The sequence below is a fragment of the Orbicella faveolata genome, unplaced genomic scaffold, assembly GCF_042242905.1.
Source record: "Orbicella faveolata isolate gen_17 unplaced genomic scaffold, um_ofav_v1 contig_37, whole genome shotgun sequence".
Lineage (NCBI taxonomy): Eukaryota > Metazoa > Cnidaria > Anthozoa > Scleractinia > Merulinidae > Orbicella > Orbicella faveolata.
The window spans coordinates 3,390,001-3,407,371 of record NW_028301566.1 but is presented as its reverse complement, the minus strand read 5'-3'; the positions used below and the strand labels follow the sequence as shown (position 1 = coordinate 3,407,371).

At 39.1% G+C, this 17,371-nt stretch overlaps 1 long non-coding RNA gene and 1 pseudogene across 4 annotated transcripts in view; both read right to left on the bottom strand.

Moving 5' to 3' along the window:
* Positions 1–683: 683 nt before the first annotated feature.
* LOC110043837 (uncharacterized) overlaps positions 684–17,371 on the bottom strand; it is a 26,050-nt gene continuing 9,362 nt past the window's right edge. The window contains exons 1-5 of one of the 3 annotated variants that reach the window (XR_016202844.1): positions 8,140–8,718; positions 4,205–4,299; positions 3,530–3,648; positions 3,175–3,324; positions 684–2,185 (exon numbers count right to left, since the gene is read on the bottom strand). This is a non-coding gene — a long non-coding RNA (uncharacterized LOC110043837). Of the gene's footprint in view, positions 2,186–2,210; positions 3,325–3,529; positions 3,649–4,204; positions 4,300–8,139; positions 8,720–17,371 lie in introns of those variants that run through there. The other 2 variants (XR_016202845.1, XR_016202846.1) reach the window with 2 other exon arrangements.
* The window catches only part of LOC110043835 (uncharacterized), an 8,056-nt pseudogene continuing 4,814 nt past the window's right edge, over positions 14,130–17,371 (bottom strand). Inside the window, exons 3-4 of the transcript XR_016202861.1 lie at positions 16,167–17,371; positions 14,130–14,792 (exon numbers count right to left, since the gene is read on the bottom strand). The exon at positions 16,167–17,371 is cut by the window's right edge and continues 45 nt beyond it. The product of XR_016202861.1 is annotated as an uncharacterized LOC110043835 (transcript). The remainder of the gene's footprint in view (positions 14,793–16,166) is intronic.

Here is a 17,371-nt window from a genome sequence, read left to right as displayed (position 1 = left end):
TGCATGGCCCACAATTTGGGAAGGTTGGGTGCAATACTGTCGATTATACAACAGCCTAACTGCATATTTCTGATTGGCTGTATTTTCTATGGCGTGGTATGAATGAAAATATATCTTCACCCAGGGATAAAAAAGCCACTGCAAAAACACTAAAACTTACAGGCCATGGTAGCAGTGAGTAATAAAGAAAAACCCTTACTGTAGCAGGGAAAGACTACTTCCTGGAAACACATACTACAGATTGTGGACATAGTTATCTGCTAGAGATATCAAACTGTTGTTATAAATTGCATAAGTAGTTCAACACTGGTGTCAGTAACTTGTTGAATACTTGAACAACCTAAAACAAGCAAAATATTTTTTAAAAAAATGGAAGATTTTTCAAGCTTACATCTTTCTAACTGCATGTTCCACACAATTACAGACTGGCCACAGATCAAACAAAAACCAGCATAGAACGTTTTACCACACCTCAACAAATTTTACCTTGGCACAAAAAAATTCTTTCAGACAGGATTTTAGAAGTGGGTTTCAAAAGGTTCTATAGAGTCTAAAGTGACAATCTCCTCAAAGGGTGTCAGAACAAAGTGTAAGAATATTGTCTGATCCCTTTCTACTACTACAAGGGGAAATTACATTTGTTGAATATTGTATATATTGCTAAAATGAATAACACAGTCTAGTCATTCAAATAATTTCTTTATTTGTTTATTTAAGTTATCAGGAGTTGACTGTATACGCACTTAAGTTATCACGAGTTGACTGTATATGCAAGTAGAAACATGCATTGAAGAAAAAAAGATTGAACTTAAATATCAGGAAATTCATTTACTATATCAAACAACAAGTACCGTAATATCCCATGTTAAAGTCCACAATTATAAGCCTCCCCCGAATATTTATTCCACTTATAAGCCTCCCCCAGATATAAGCCCACCATTTATAAGCCCACCCAAAACCCCTTGTGAAGTTATATAAGCCCAGCACTTTAACATGGGATTTTACGGTATCTGCCTGAAGAAAATAAAAGTACATGTATACACATTACTTTCTAATCAAGGCCATGTTTGTCATTAATATTATTTAGCTCTTATTAACCGAGCAGGAGGTCTGCAAGGGAGAATCTTGACCAAGGTCATGAGTACAGACCAAACACAGTGAGGTCTGTACACACAACCGTGGTCAAGATTCTCCCATACAGACCGACTTAGCTCGGTTAATAAGATGTTTCTTATACGGCAAAGAAGAAAACTTTAATTCGTTTAATGTAACTGGTTTGCTGACATTTTGCTTGCAAACAGAGATGAGCTTAACTTAAACCTGCCAAAATTTCTCGTCCTCTTTACTTTTTTTGTTTTGTCATCAGGCTTTTTGGCACTTCCATAAATGATTGAGAAGAAAATAAAAGAAAACAGTGAACATTTTTGTATTTGAGTTTGCTACTTTTTCAACGCAAAATGAAACCGGTCTAGATGCCGGTCTAGATGGGAAATCTAGACTGCGGTCAATATTGATTTCAGCCAATCAAATTTGTGAACTCGGTAGTTCCCAGTCCTTGTGAGACACAGCCATATAAAATTATTAATTACATTCAAATGCAAATAAATATGCAAGATATAAAAAATTTAATTTTGCTCAATGGAAACCATGAGGCTGGACTTGTCGGAGGTCAACATTTTAAGGATCCAAAAAACCTTTCCCCTAGAGAGACAATATTTGAAAACTGATTTACATTATAGCAACCTATTCCCAACAGAACACTTGATGAAACTGAGGCAGAAACCTAATAAATAGTTGCTTCAAGTACTGTATGGTGGAAACAGTCTTAGTGAAAACACTGCTGTAATACCCAATTCACCCTAAAACCAAGAAACCTAATGATGTGAGTATAACATTCCAAATCAAAAGGTTACGGCACAAACACAAATCAAAATCAATGTGTAATGTCTTTGAATGGATGAAGGCAGTCCAACAATGTGCATCTCAACTCTCGAGAATCATAGGACAAAAGCCATATGACAAAGTAATCCCAAGAGTATTCTTGCCAATCACTTTGTTTTTCTCTCATAATATCCATTCCTTTCCAGTGTACATTTTCAACAGGTTGCCATTCCACCAATTCTGAATACTTGCATGAGACACATCCAAGTTCTTGAAAGAACAGCAAGAAAATATCCTTAGGTTTCTAAAAGATAACAGGATTGCAAAGGATTAATCATCATTGCATTTTCAGTCAAAGTCCTTACACAGGTAAACTATTTCAATATTGTAAACTTTATAAACTAACCACAAATCGAATGGTAACTAGGAAGCCATGCAACTAATCAACCAGTTGAAAATTAAAACATGACTTCCTTTTGGTAACAAAAGCTAAAAAAGTGGTAACCAGTAAAGTAGTTAAATTAAAATTTAGATTATTTTGAACCAGCTGGAGTAACATTACACTGAAATGATTTGAAATATTAGCAAATGTGGAAAATAGTGGGAAACATTTCTCCTATATTCCTTTGCAAAGGGAGCAAAAAATTACATAACAAAATAACCTGGACAGAAAAACAAAATGAAGGAATGAAAATATACAATTCTGCTAGGACTGAGAACCACAATACTGGTACTCAAAATTAAAAACAAAGAACAAAAATCAGGGAAACAAACATAGGATTTGATTGTCCTCATTTATAATAATCCTCGACTGCTGATTAGAAACAAATGTTTGCCAAATGAAACCAACATACATGTATACATGAAAAAGGCATCACATACTATATTTACTGTTCACAATGTAGAAAGAAGCTTTTGTAAAAATCATATTTTCATCTGTTCTATCTTGATATTACATCTATCTAGCTCATGTGAGGCTGCTAAATACTACTTCATGCACATGAAGAAGAATGCTTTCTATTATCATCAAATCCCTCCTTGTAGTTGGTTTTGAGTTTTCCTCAAGTCATATACAGGTAGTAGTAAGGAAGAGTTCTGTTGCTACATGTACCTTTTCATAAACCTTCTGCTCTCAATAGCACAGTCTGAAAGTATCAACACTTACTTTCCCACACAAAACTAACAACCACACAACAATAATCACAAGCTGTGCTTTCCTGTTGTCCCAACAACTGGTGACATGATAGCCATATTTGATCAGAACTGGTCTATTTACTACTGGGTCTTACTTACAATTGGATTTGTTTAAGCTTTGGCTTTGAAATGAATGTTTCTCACATCATTAGTTTCCAGAAAGTACTTGTCAATCACGTTGAAGAGCCTGTCAGTAGATTGATTGTCCAGCATCTTCATGTATGTGAACTGCTTTGTGTAATGAGGAACCTTTCCAAAAACAAAAAAAAAACATTTTGCCTTTTTAACCAAATGTACTTTGCTAATCTGACAAATCTGCTAAAGAATCATTTACAATTTATTGGGCTTTTCTCAATGATATGTTTTAAATCATCCTGCTACATTGAAGACAACAGACATGCAATAGCAATGATGTCTATGCCCTCCAGCCAGCAACTTTGTGAAACAGACTTACCTGGTCAATACCACTTTCATCATCTCATCTTGTGTTAAAATTAATGAGTTCAGGCTAGCTGCTCATAACATTCACTCTTTAAAAGTATAACTATACCCACTGGGGTGTTTTGAATACTGCTGAGAAGGAGAAAAAAAAAACATCAATCAAATCAACAAAAATTGGTTTGAAATTAAAATGTGAGCAATTCATACACGTTTGATAGTAAATCTGAAATTTACCATTACCAAGAATATATGTGCAACACTGATTATGCTAAACTAGAGGGCACTAAAACTCTTGAACAATAAATTTCATATTAAACCACATCAAGCGGGTCAAAGATTATTCAATGCAAACTGACCGCAAAACAATTTAGTTTTGAGAAATCCACTTTCTCTTAGCTCTTAAAGAACCCAGTAAGGTTAAATATCCCCTCTCAAGAGCAATTTTAAGCCAATATGGAAAAACAATCTTGCACATGCACAGCCCATGACACTGTCCCTTTAATTTCACCAGCATACTTGAAGCCCAGCAGCGAATTTGCAATCTTTAATGTGTAAATGTTGGTGCAGTCATCATCCACAATCAACCTCACAGTGTGCTGATCAGCAAAGTGTCCATATGGCTCGCTTCGCACCATGACGGCATGACACAGTCATGTAATGGTAATCAAAAACACACAGCTGTACTCACCACCAGTGTTGAATAAGACGAACCAGGCAAAGGTCGATGTAAAAGTAAAATGTGCCCAAAACATCACCAAGCAAATGGTGACAGAGATAAACACTCTAAAAAATGACAATAAATGACTAGTTAGTAAAAAGTGAATAACTATTTCACAATTGCACTAGATAAAACAACTAATGTACATTGCATGTATCCACATTTATTAGTGAGCAAAATTTAGCAGCAGCTTTTTAAAGTCAGTTCATTCAGTAGACATGTTACACAGATACAGAAAGTGTATGTGAAAACCATATACTGCTGTTAGTAGAAATTCTACAGCTTTTAAGTGTGACAATTGAGAAAAGACAGACCTTCATGATACTCGATAACCAAGGAATCAACAGAAGTCTAAACAAAAATGTTGTATTAAATACTAATTAACATGTCAGAATTATTATCACTCAAATCCTTCAGGTCTATTTTTCTTTCTATTATACAACAGAGGTGAGTGTATAATTCAATCCATTTACTGCTTTAACAGCGGCTTATAACCAAAACATTACCGAAAATCATATGCAAGGATTTGACACTTGAGATTAAGTGATTTTCTTCCACTTATTATTTCAAATTTCCATACCGTCTCATTTTCGTTTACACTTACATTACTTTAAATTTATGACTTGAACATTTTTATTTCCCAATACATGTACTTGTATAAATGCAAACCATCCATTAGTATATGTACATTGTAGCTTGGAGGGGAAAAAAGTTCCACACCAAGATTCGAACTGCCAACCTCAGAATACCTGGCTCAAATCTTAATGTGCCACTTTGCCAACATGCAACTGATGAATTGTTCACAATAAAAACATCTATAAAATAATCGCAGTTAGCTACAAATTGCTACTTGATTGATGACTACTAGTACTGCAGGGTAAAATAATTTGTACAGCGAGCTTACAAGGAGGGACTACAGATTCAAATGGCAGTTGTTTTACGCTAGAAATCACTCAGTTTTCTCACAAATTGACTTGTTTTACTGGCCACATTGTCTATTCATGGATATTTTTGGATGTTGGATGGTTTTTTTCTTTCACACTCTCCATGAAGGTCAAGAGATCACTTGGCATGCACTTGTAATATGTATATGATTTGAAGTTCTAAAACCTTTATTAGTGAGTCACCATTTTGGTCAGTTTGGGGCCTCCCCTCATGTAACTAATTTTGATCCTCTGATTCAAGGATTTTTTTTCTAGTGCAATGAACGAATGCAGTTGTTTGTAATACCTCAAGTCTAACGACAAAAGCATCAATATCAGTGGGAATAGCCATCAACTCGCTAGGGCATGTCTAAAGGTGAGGAGACATAATTTAAGATGTGGATTTGGTCTCATTTGATAAAAATTAAGTTGATTTACATATAAATAACTGTGTATATGTAAATAGCGTCTTCAACTTTTTGTTAGAGCTCATTACTTTATCAGTAGTAACAATCAAAACAGCTCATTAGTGTTCTACCTAAAAAATAAGCTTAATGATTATTTGTGAATTAATGATTGTTGAAAAATTTCTGCTGTGTCACGTAACAAACAAAATCCTCAAAATCTCAAATATCACGGGTTAAATGGGTTAAAAAGCCTTTTGATTAGTCTTCAACACTGTCACCGACGCATATATGCGCATGCAGCAACAGTATTACATTGTTGGGGTAGAGCCAGGGGTAGTTTGGTTGAACCCCCTAAATAACATGAAAAATTGCTTTAATATGTGCCATTTCTGAAGAGAACCTTTGTGGGCAAACATCACTAACAAATGTGATATTTTATCTTTTGAAAAAAAAGACTAACTTGAAAAGAACAAAAATAATATTGAGGGTGTTTTCCTGATTTTTAATGTCTTTGGCTTAGTCTAAATTCTGTTTAAGTTCAGTATCAAAATGCATTGAAATACTAAGTCTATCACTATCGTTGTTAATCAGCTCATCAGTGAGTTGTGTAATCGTTGACCATGATTACAACTGCCAGCATGAAAAGGATCATAGAAAAAAATAGACCGGAAGAAAAATATTGACCGACCTTGTTTCAAACTGGTGTCACGACAAAAACAAACTCAAATCCGGCCCGTTCAGCGCCTTATTCTCTTGCGCTAACGAAGCAACAGTAAAAGAATTGCGTAATTATATGAATAATAAAACTAGCGGCAAATACCACACTTTGGTGACTTCCTCGTTTAGCAAAACAAAGGTTCCTTTTGTTTTTCACTCAACAAAAGATCTCCAAAAGATACCCTTGGAAAACTGAAGCGCAAATCAACAAAAACGATTATGCAACAATGCTTTTCATGTCAAAACAAGTCAGTCTGCCAAAAATTAGCTCAATCCTGCAAAAAATAAAAATCGGCCCAAAATGCTACATACGCCCTTTTTGCACGAAACCCTTCAATTAGAAAAGTGTGTCAACTTAATTGGGGCTCAGTTCACTCAGAAAACACAAGAAAAGAAACTAATCACTATATTGGGAACATTTCACAGCAACATAAACGTCTGTGTAACAAGAAGCCTAAAAGTGTTACTGTAAAATTTCAGATTATGGCAAAGTGAAATCTGAGCTTTCGGTACAATGACCGTTTTTCATGAATTTCTGCCGTTGTGTTGGATGTTTCAAAAAACTAACTTTATTTCCTTCAGTTACTTGACTAGGCCTTCAAAGTGGCAAAGTATGAGCAAAATCGATTTTTGGACCGTGGCCACATTTTTAGAATTTTCCTTGATTTTCACTAACATAGGCCCAGGTCCCATTGACCAATTTTGTCGAAAATTGTTTCCTTTAGGGTTTAAAATCTGTCAACACACCTTTTTTCTAATGCGACCCCTCATTTGTGTTTTTTTTTAAATTTCAACTCGGAAAAAAATTATCAAAGATGCTGGTGTGCTTGGGTGGAGCTGACCGATTTTTCCAAATTTCAGAAAAACAAAGAAGCCTGCCGTCAAAGCTGTCAACGGTTGTCAGTATTGGCTCCTAATATAGACGGCGAGGTCACAAAATGGAAAAGAGCAGGAAAATTCCTCATTCAGATGTTTTCATTTCTGATACCCAATTGAAACATGGACAGGCGAGATTTTTTCTACCCGTATGGGTATGGTCAAATGCCGAGCACATCTTAAACCATGAACCATTCACATGTGGAAGTGTCCATGCACATGGCGCTTGTTGCATTCATCGCTATCAATGATTTCGTTTGCACAAGAGAACAGCAGCAAGTATCAATCTGCTGCGCTCATTTAACCATCTTTCGGTCATAAAAATAAACCCAAATAACTGGGTTCGCTGACACTGGATAGGGAATAACAACAACAATACAGTTGCAATGCAAATTACCCCATTTGGTCGCACGGCAAGTTTCGTGACTGGAGACAATTTTTGCCACTAAAATTTTCTCAGTATGATTGATGTTTGCATTTTACCTAAACTGAAATGCGACCGTAAATTTTATTTATCAATTTCATTTCTGGTCTTGCAATTTGATTTTTCCAGATGTTTCAAATCCAGCCAAATTGAAAATTGGTCTGTAATGGGGTCTGTAATAAGTCTCCGTGGGGGAGGGGGATAAAGTGTGCCACAGACCCCTTAGAAGGTCGACAATTCTCCGAACCCCGCTTCACCAAATCCTGGATCCACCACAGCATTGCAGGAATAATGGAAATGGAAAGTTACAAAAGGCCACTGGACACTTTCTGGCAAACTACTTCCTACACATTTCGTCAATGTAATCCCTTGTCTAGTATCTTTACTTTGCTATTCATCAGTTGTTAAGAATTCAATTTTTAAGAACATATTTTACCATCGGATTCCCAGACAAACACTGTAATTCTGACACATGTTGCTTATCCGTCAAGATGGCTTTCATAACCAATTAAACAACAATACAAATATAAATCACCACAACAGAATTTAGTTACATACCTGGAAATGATCTATATTTGCATGTCTATGCACCGCTGAGTTCATTCCCCACACTTCTTGACTGTGCAACTGGGTACCTGCAACTGTATAGTCTTTTTTGGTGTGATACGATTTGTTCACCATCGAATTGAACTGACGTTTTCACGCGCAATTCTCATTAATACGTTCATCTGGTATAGTAACGACTAAAAACACGAAACTTTATAATATATGGAACTGAATAATAACTCAGCTGAACAACAATTCGCGAAATTCGAGTTCATTCAGAAAACAAGCCATAGCTGTACAATTTCAAGCAACTTCGTCCGCCATCTTTTTTTACGGCTTAGCAGCCAAGCATTTCTCCTCAGACCGCTGGCCCCCGTTCCCAGGGCACCATGCGCGTGCATTAACCTCAAACTGCAAGAGCCCCATCCCTCCGCCGCAGCGGGCGACCGCTCAGGCATCTGACTCTTTGAATATTCCCATCCCTCGGGCCAAAAATGGTCTACAAATGTCCCACCTTGGGGTCGCATTGGGTGATCAAATGCTTCTCCCGGCCCTAGGCCCGTGGCATCGTGTTCAAAATTATAGTATGGGACTAAATTAAATTAAAAGAAAAAACTTCACCCTAGAGCACCCATTTTAAACTTCCGCTGTGTCCCAAGTATATTGCTTTTTTAACAATCAATAGTTTCACATTAGGCATGAAACTACTGTTGAAATTGAGGGTCAAAATTCAAGCTTCGCCATCTTCGGCGATTTATGGCATGATCAGGGATATGAAAAATATTCCGCGTAAAGGTAAATTCCTATTGCCGCGTAAATCTCTACGCACGTTGACGTACGTGAAAATTTTCAACGCACGTCAAAACGTAATTTTACGCACGAACTTACGCGCGTTTTGACTTTACGGTCCTTTATGTTTCCCAATTTCGCGTCGTCTGCGTATACGCAACGATTCAATCAATGGTATTCTTGGATTTTTTTCACGTGACACAGTTCCCGCATGTGAACGCCGTTTTGTTTTAAAGCGCCGCAAAAATGGGAAAATATTCAGACGTAGAACCACTGGTTATCGAGGAAGTTCGAAAATTCCCAGCGTTGTGGGGAAACCACAGACCAAAACTACAAAAATACAGTTGTGAAAGAAAACGCTTGGCGTGAGGTAGCAGAAACTTTCAATCGGTACACCGATTTCTTCGACAACATCGGGCCCACAAGAGAAAGGAGATAGTCAAACCTTTCAGGTGTCATCCGGAAGTATTTGTAAAATGACTCGTGGTCATTTTCACGTATTTCGATTACCAGAGTATGGTATTCACGAACTAGACAACGATTTTGAAAGATTTCTCTTACCCAATATCTCTTGAGGTATTTTCGTCTTCTCTTTCGCCTTTGTTGTAGGTGAAAGAGAAGAAGGAAACGCTCTGATATCGACAGCTGCCGCCATTACTTTGAATAAGTTCCCGCGATTTCCCACCCAATTGATATCTACGTGTGCCTTGACTACGTTCAACGCACATAACAAAGTACGCACTTATTTTTATTACGTGTTTACGCGACAGTGGAAATTAGCAATGTACGTTTATTTTGCGCTCGTTTTACGTAAGTAAATGTTTACGCGACAGTGGAAATGGAAAAATGTAAACCCGAGGCAAAAATGTGTAAAAAGCGTAAGATTTCGGAAAGAAAATATACGCACCATAAAGTACAAATATGAAGAAGAAACCTATAAACTGAATTTAAGAGCGAGTGTCATTCTACAAAATAATCTCTCTAGATATGCAAAAATAGTCATCAGAGCAAAAGGTCCGCGAATTCGCTGCATTCCTCTTGGAGGTAGAGGGAAGCTTTGTATTTTTTTTATGCCAAAAGCTTCAAATAGAAGATTTGCGAGGTTGTTTTCTGAAACAATGGTCTTGATTCCCATGTGCCTTTGTAGGCATTAAAATCTACAACTGATAAAAAACTGACTTCGTAATACTTTTCTCGACCCTACGAAATAACAAAAAGTTTGTGAAGGACTTTCTTTTCGAGCCACGTTACAAAGAACACTGTATTAAACTTGACCATGACTTCGAGGCAAATTCCCTCCTATCCCTCTCATATATGTTGTAAAATGTCTCGCTCCAATAAAAAAAAAAGCACCGAAATCAAATTCTCGCCAACCGCAGCAAAGGAAAAACCGCGGAACGTGCGGAACCTAGGAAAATGATTTTAGTACAACCACAGTGGTGAATCCAGACCTTGAGAGCTAAGGGGGAGGGGGGCGGCTTTTTTGCTTGCCCTCCCAGCTTTTCTTCCCTCTGCGATTTTTTCCCCAAAATACAGGGGAGAGGACGGATCCCCCGGGCTCTTCCCCTAGATCTGCCACCGAACCAGTGGACTCCACTCACTAATTGTAATAATCACCAGCTCAGGAGTATAAAGACGAGAACCAACCAGAAAGGAAATTTAACGAATACAGGAATCGGAGCGTGTTTTGAATTGGGGGGGGGGGGGGGGGGCAGGAGCTTACAAACGAGTAGGGGGTCTGGATGTATTTGTAAAATTATCATTCTATGTATTTTTGTTTGAAATTTCGGGGGGGACTATGGGTCCCTAACAATCCCCCCTGGGTCTGCCGTCCCAAGAATATCAACGTAAATTTCATTGTTACAACTAATTATCACATATTTCCAGGAGCCATAATCGGGGACGGAGACCGTAAGTCTCGGGATTCGCGCGCACCTATGATATGGGACAATTTTTCTATTTTTAGAACAAATTGCGCCATCCTGACGTCATATATCCGCGCGGATTCACGCACATGTCAGGGGCTCTCGCGTGGATGTTGTCACGTTGCGTGATCAAATGGTGAGAGTTAGAGATTCTCTTGCGTATTTTTCACAACGATGGCAGGGAATAAGGCAGGGAATACGAACCAGGGCGCTTATATGTAGTTTAATGCTCTGAGCTAACGGAAAAGGTGGGTTTTTCAGGGTCGAAAACAAGACTTTAATCTCGCGCTGGGAATGAATAATAAGATCTGCTCACGCTAGTTGTAAGCTCACGCGTATACTTAAGAATGTAGCAAGAAAACTCTCTACTCTGGTATCGAGTTAATTTGTGAGTTTCTCAGACAATGTTTAATCATAACCAAAACCTGTTTTGATGGTTTCTTATTGTCTCTGCTTGTTTGGTGAGTTTGCAAAGGTTTTTGAAAGGAAAGTCTGACGCGTACAATTAGCTCACTTGCATAGTGCAGCTCGTGCACTTTCAAGTCCGAGTCGGTGTTTTCAATTGTCAACAAATCTTGACAAAGATTTCTTTCGTTATCTTTTGTGTTGAGATGCTGCAACAAATTTCACGAATGCAAAAAAGGCTACTAACATCATGTGTGTTTCTTCAACATAAGCATAGTGAAGTTTTAGATTGCGAAAATGAAAATAGACAAGGAGTTTTTATAACTCGATCAACAAAATCGAAATCGTTATTCCAAGTTGATTAAAGAAAGCGTCATCGTAACTTTGCTAATTGTTTCTGCTTTATTCACATATTTTCAGCTTAGCTTTTAATATGTTCTCAAACATTAATCAATCTTAAACATATTTAAAAACTATAGAGCTATTGTTTGAGTTCGATGTACGCTTTCACACGAAAGTGCGGCGGAAGTACAATTTGTCATGTTTACTGACTGTACAAAACACGCATCGGCGGGCGCTCTCATTCATCGACAATAGAGAATTTACTGGATTTTTACACGAATAAAACTGAGCAGTATCTACGGACGTAAAGTTATTAAGTCTCGATGAAACATCAAGGGTTGCTTACAATTCAAGCGAAACTCAAACTAGCAATTATTTTGTTTTACTTTTCGGTCGCGATAGACTGACAAATTCCTCGCAAGCGTGTGGCAAGAGGAGTTATGAAACTATGAAGTCCTGAAGCTCTGCTATATCTAAATATATCCAGCTAGTTTATTGCTGTGTGATGGAAAAGCTGTTAATCTTCAACATATGTGAAATTTAAAGTGGAGTAATGTACAGCTCATGTAAAAGAAGCATCAGTCGGAACACAACTTGCTTACGACGAAAATACTTAAGCAAAACTCCAACAGACGTAAACGCGTTGAGTTGTGGGGCAAAAACATGAAACATTTCGGGAATTTTGGACGCCATTTCCCCGCGCGACATCCGCGAAAATCCTCGCAGCATGCACCCGCGTGTGCCGCAGGTGATGGCACAATTTGTTCTAAAAATAGAATTATTGTCCCATATCATGGGGACAACCCCAATACTTGAAATGGCGCGCGCTTACGGTCCCCGTCCCCGATTATGGCTCCTGATATTTCTTATCATGGCAAGCTTATACCTCGAAAGGCAATTGCAATACAAAAAGCCATTTCTTTTGGAGGTTCTGCAGGTTACGCAAACCTCGTTCCCAGGGCCAGAGAAACGAGGTTGCAGGTTACGCAAGTTCCGTAGGTTTAGCGGTTCCGCGGTTTCAGTTCCGTAAATAAGTCTTACCCTGGAAAGTTCCCGGTGTTGTGAGAGCAAATAATAACGACTGGTTTTGACGCTTGTCACACTTCATAACCACTTATGCGAAGACCGATCAATTACACCCACAAGTAAGATGTTCTCAATCCAGACTCATCTTTTGGTAAAGGTTATCGGAACATCGCACCTGATAAAAAAGTGCTACGAAGACACGATCTTTCCTATATTCACTTGAAGGAAGGAGTTACATTCGTTGCTATCAATGTCAACCTCATTGACCAAAAGAGCTTAGTGCTTAGTTATACAAGAACCTCTTTAACAAGGATTTAAATGTCTGCATAACTCATGATCATGTGTTTGTCCGGAAATCTACAGCTTTTGCCCAACGTTTAAGCACGAGTAGCAATCTTGCCGTTTTATCTCGGAGTTTTTGGTCGTCAGCAGTGTTAGAGAATGACACCAGCACAAGAAATGTTTCCATTGCACCGTTTCTGTGCTTTTTGGCACGCTTCATATCCAGACACTGTTACGCATGTACCTCACCCCAGACTTCAAAAGTTTAGCTGCTTCCCCCGTCCCGCACAAAGACACCAACACACACACGCCGACGCACGCCCCTGCACCAGTCACGACTTGTTATAGTCAGTGTTCATGCATTTGTCAAAGCATCTTTGAGAAACAATCTAAAACGGATTTGACGGCCGTTAGAAGTGGTTATAGAAAAGTTCGGTTTAGAATTGACAAACAGGTAGCTCCGAGTTCAACTTCTCGGCTGCGCTTGTAAATAGCCAACTGGTTTGCCCCGTTAACTTAACCTAGTTATGTTTATTTGAATATTTATTTATCATTATTTGCTTACATTGGTCCTGAAAAGCCCCAATGGGCGGTGCCCAATTAAGTATACATTTTTTGACAAAGCGCTAAGGAAATGCTCTTGTGCCTCACATGAAAGATCTCATTTTCAAAGCACGCCTGTCGCATTTGCGCATTCGAAGCTTTTGCTAAATTATGGCTACAATTCACTGATAATGTTTTCTAAATTCCACTTGTGGTTTTTCCTTCTGATCAAGTGTATGGTTTTTCCTTCCTTGCTTCCTTTTCAAACGAGTCAATTTCTATAAACAATGAGCGAACCAAACGAATTAACACGACGTTCCCATACCCTCTCTATAGCCCACCTCTTCCCCCAGCGCACCATAGTCCTTGTAGGCTAATAGGTCAACTTCGATGTATTGCAATTCTAACTTGCCTCCTCAACCTCAGTGTGATTTCTTTTGTTTTCGCCCTATAAGCACGAGTCACGTTCGACACATTCGAATTTAAATTAACCCATTTCGGACGTTGAAAGAGCACAGATTACACCATCGAGATCTAAGCACCAAGTTGTAAGATGGATGAGCACGCAAAGCAAGGCTGTATTTTGGTTTACGGTTATTTTCTTTAATCAAGTTGAGGGGAACAAAGGCCGACATTTTGTCATGTCTAAATTGACTGTTCTCTTAAAAACAAATAAATCGACCACCGTAATCATGTGAGCCCATTTTATTAAGGGAATATAAACCAGTCATAAGAAGGTAAAAACGTAAATAAGATATCTTTCCCAGCAAAGCAACTTCTGTGAAGTGTTTTTTACAACACAGACTATAGACCTTTTAAAACAAGTAAACCAGAGTGGATACATTTGATGAAAATCTGACCCTTGTTCTAAGTTTATATGAGCTTTTATAACAGAACGCAGGTACCCGTACTTATACAACGATTAACCCACAGCTAAACTAATATCGAGCTTCTTTATCTCGCCTGTAGAGTGCACAGAAGCATGACGTTAGCATTGTCTTAGCTAAAATAACGCAGCTATTCAACTAAAGCAGTTATTTTAAAGGCATAAATGACAAAGTCGTTATAGAGCTCATGTGGCGGATCCAGGTCTACCCATCACTTAAGCCACACAAGTACAAAGGGGGACTGGTGACCATATCGTTGGTTAGGCCAATCAGAATCGCTGCTGGGACTATCAAATCCGTTGGCATTCTGATTCCATCCATCTGCTGTTGAGCCTGGACGCATCACTCCCACTGCCATGCAGTAGTCGTTAACCTTTGTGTTTCCTTGATTGTTAAACGAGGCATATGGGTATGATCCACCGTGCTGCTGGTAAGGCATTATTCCGTACTTGTTTTGGTAGCAGACCTGTGGATAGGAAATACATTAACAACTGCGTTTCAACTCTCTTATCTTGAATTTCAAAATAAATTGGCCTTAAAGGGTTTAGTGAGAGTAGTGACATACGTGCAACTGAACCAAGTCTATTCCCGCCATCTGATCTTGTAAACTGCTCCCTGTCTGTTGTTAGGTTCGTCCCTGTCTTTCACGTTGATCAGTAAGTGTCGTAACGTAGTTGTAGGTTTGTGGGCTACACGGATGTTGTGGGGCTGAAGGATCCGTGAGATGGTCTCAGAGGTGCCCTTGATGTAAGGTATAGTCACTGTAGTAACAGTTGTTGGGTTCCTGTTCGTTGCGTCATCAGCTTCAGTAGGTCGGTAAATGTTTCGTCCAATAAAGTTAGCGTTGTAGTTATTTTTGTGAAAAACACGTTCAAAGTATCTGTTTTCGTCACGTAAGCTGTCCAGTGTGTCACTAACTAGTTGCGCTCGTCTCGTCATAGTCTTTATAGTCGTGGCTTTGTGTGAAGTCGTGTTGTAGGACGATTCGTCAAGTAATCTGTCGGTATGAACCGGTTTTCTGTACACTGTCGTTCGCAGTTCGTTGTTGTCGCGGCTTACCAAACAGTCTAGAAAAGGAAGTTTTCTTCGATCTCTTTAGTAAACTGGATGTCGGTGTTCTGTTCGTTTAGGTGGTCGTGAAAATCTACAATTTCGTCTTTGTGAACGGCGGTCCCTAACAGACCGACTTAATTTGTCTAACAATGGACGGACCAAAATCCGACCAATTTGACTAACAATAGACGGATCGAAACCCGTCAATGACTGATGACAAACTTTACACGAGTCTTTCAGGCAATACCACCATGACTAAACTGACCAATCACGTTCAACGGACCAGACTTATAACATCATCGACTGACAAACACTATTCACTTGACTCTGAGGATGACTTCCACTCAGGTTGTCGAAACGTCAGTCACCAACAACAGTTCTTTTCAGAACCACCCTCATCCGGACGATCACACTATACGAACTATAGATATTTATTGTGATGAATACAGCTACCATGATTCCGTGCAGGCGCTTCTCATAGAAGGAATTGGCCATTGATTTGTTTTCTTGGATAACTTCTGTTTCAAGACTTATTAAAATCTAGATGGCAAAAATTGGGGTGCTTTTAAACGAACTGATACTTAATCAGTGGAAAACGAGCTGGGTATACACAAGATCGCACCACAAGTATAAATCAGGCTGCTTGGCAACGTGTTAAGAAAATTTCCCGTGGAAGCTAATTCCACGAGACCGAAAGTGACTAGTGGCTATTCAATAATTGAAAAATCAATCGCAAGCAAAAGAACTTTCATAACGTTTCATAAAGCCTGTTTTCTTTTCCTCTTACCTTGCTGTTTCCATTCCATGTTTTAACAGTGACCTGACTTGTTCCTGCTGCTTGTACTTTAGCCTGTCCAACGCCATGAATATCCAGTCTTTCCCGAGTCGATCTTTGGCACTTTCAGATCTTGTGTGTTGACATTTTTCACGAGCCATTTGCTATAGACATTTCCCACCCGGCCGTAGATCTTTCCAACCAGAGTCCAACCACCATTTTTCATGTCACAGAAAGATTGAATGCTGTCGCTCCATTTCAATGAAGCCTTGATCCAGTACACGCCGTTCTTTGCAGAAGATTTGTTTTGATCACTGCGTTTGGAGTCATGGATCTGCTTGCAAGAGTTTGCTGGGTGCTCCTTTGTTCCAATGGGTGGACCTGTTTGGCAGTTAAGCTGACACCTGTCATCAACGGACACTGTAGGTATTGGATCCACCAGTAACTTCACCTTAATGTTGTCGTAGAAGGTTCTACAACCATAGCGGCTTCCGCTATATACGCTATGGCAACCCAAAGCTATGCCACCACTGGGAATCATCCACTCCTTGTCCACTGTAGAAGTCTGAATAAGCACCTCATTAGCCCACTGAGATATTCTGTTTCCCACCACTCGATACCTGAAATGGAACCACTTATTTTTGGAAAGTGGTTGTGGAAGTTGACATCTGTACTTCCATAAGCCATCTCTGTTGACGATAAAGGGCCTCATTTTTTGCGGTCTGTGTAATACTCAAACCACCACGCCGTTGTATATAGTAAATTAGATTCTTGTATTCGTAGGAATGGACCAGGGTAAACAACTCCTGAGCCTGTCTCCATCAGATCAAGTTCCAGTTCAATATCGTCCCAATCCCTTCCTTCATTCAAGTACAAGCCCACTTCAGCGTGTCCGAAAGATGACTTCCCCGTTTTGCCAAACACAGCGCCATTCTTGACAGTCCACTCGCCCCACACCCGCGTCCACTGCTTCAACTTCGAGTCGGAAAAATCCTCGAAGAAAGCGAATACTTTTTTGGGGTCAGACTTCACATTCCCAGCTTTTTCCCCGGCAAATACGAGAGCGTAGGAAGTGGTGTCAACTGTGTTACTGGGAATCATCCTCTGGATTCGAAATTGCACACGTGCTTCAGTTGTGTTCAAGCCGGTGACAACTCGATCGATCTCGTGCGGCGACCTCTCCTTGTCAGAAAGGTAAAACACTCGGAGATCTTTGC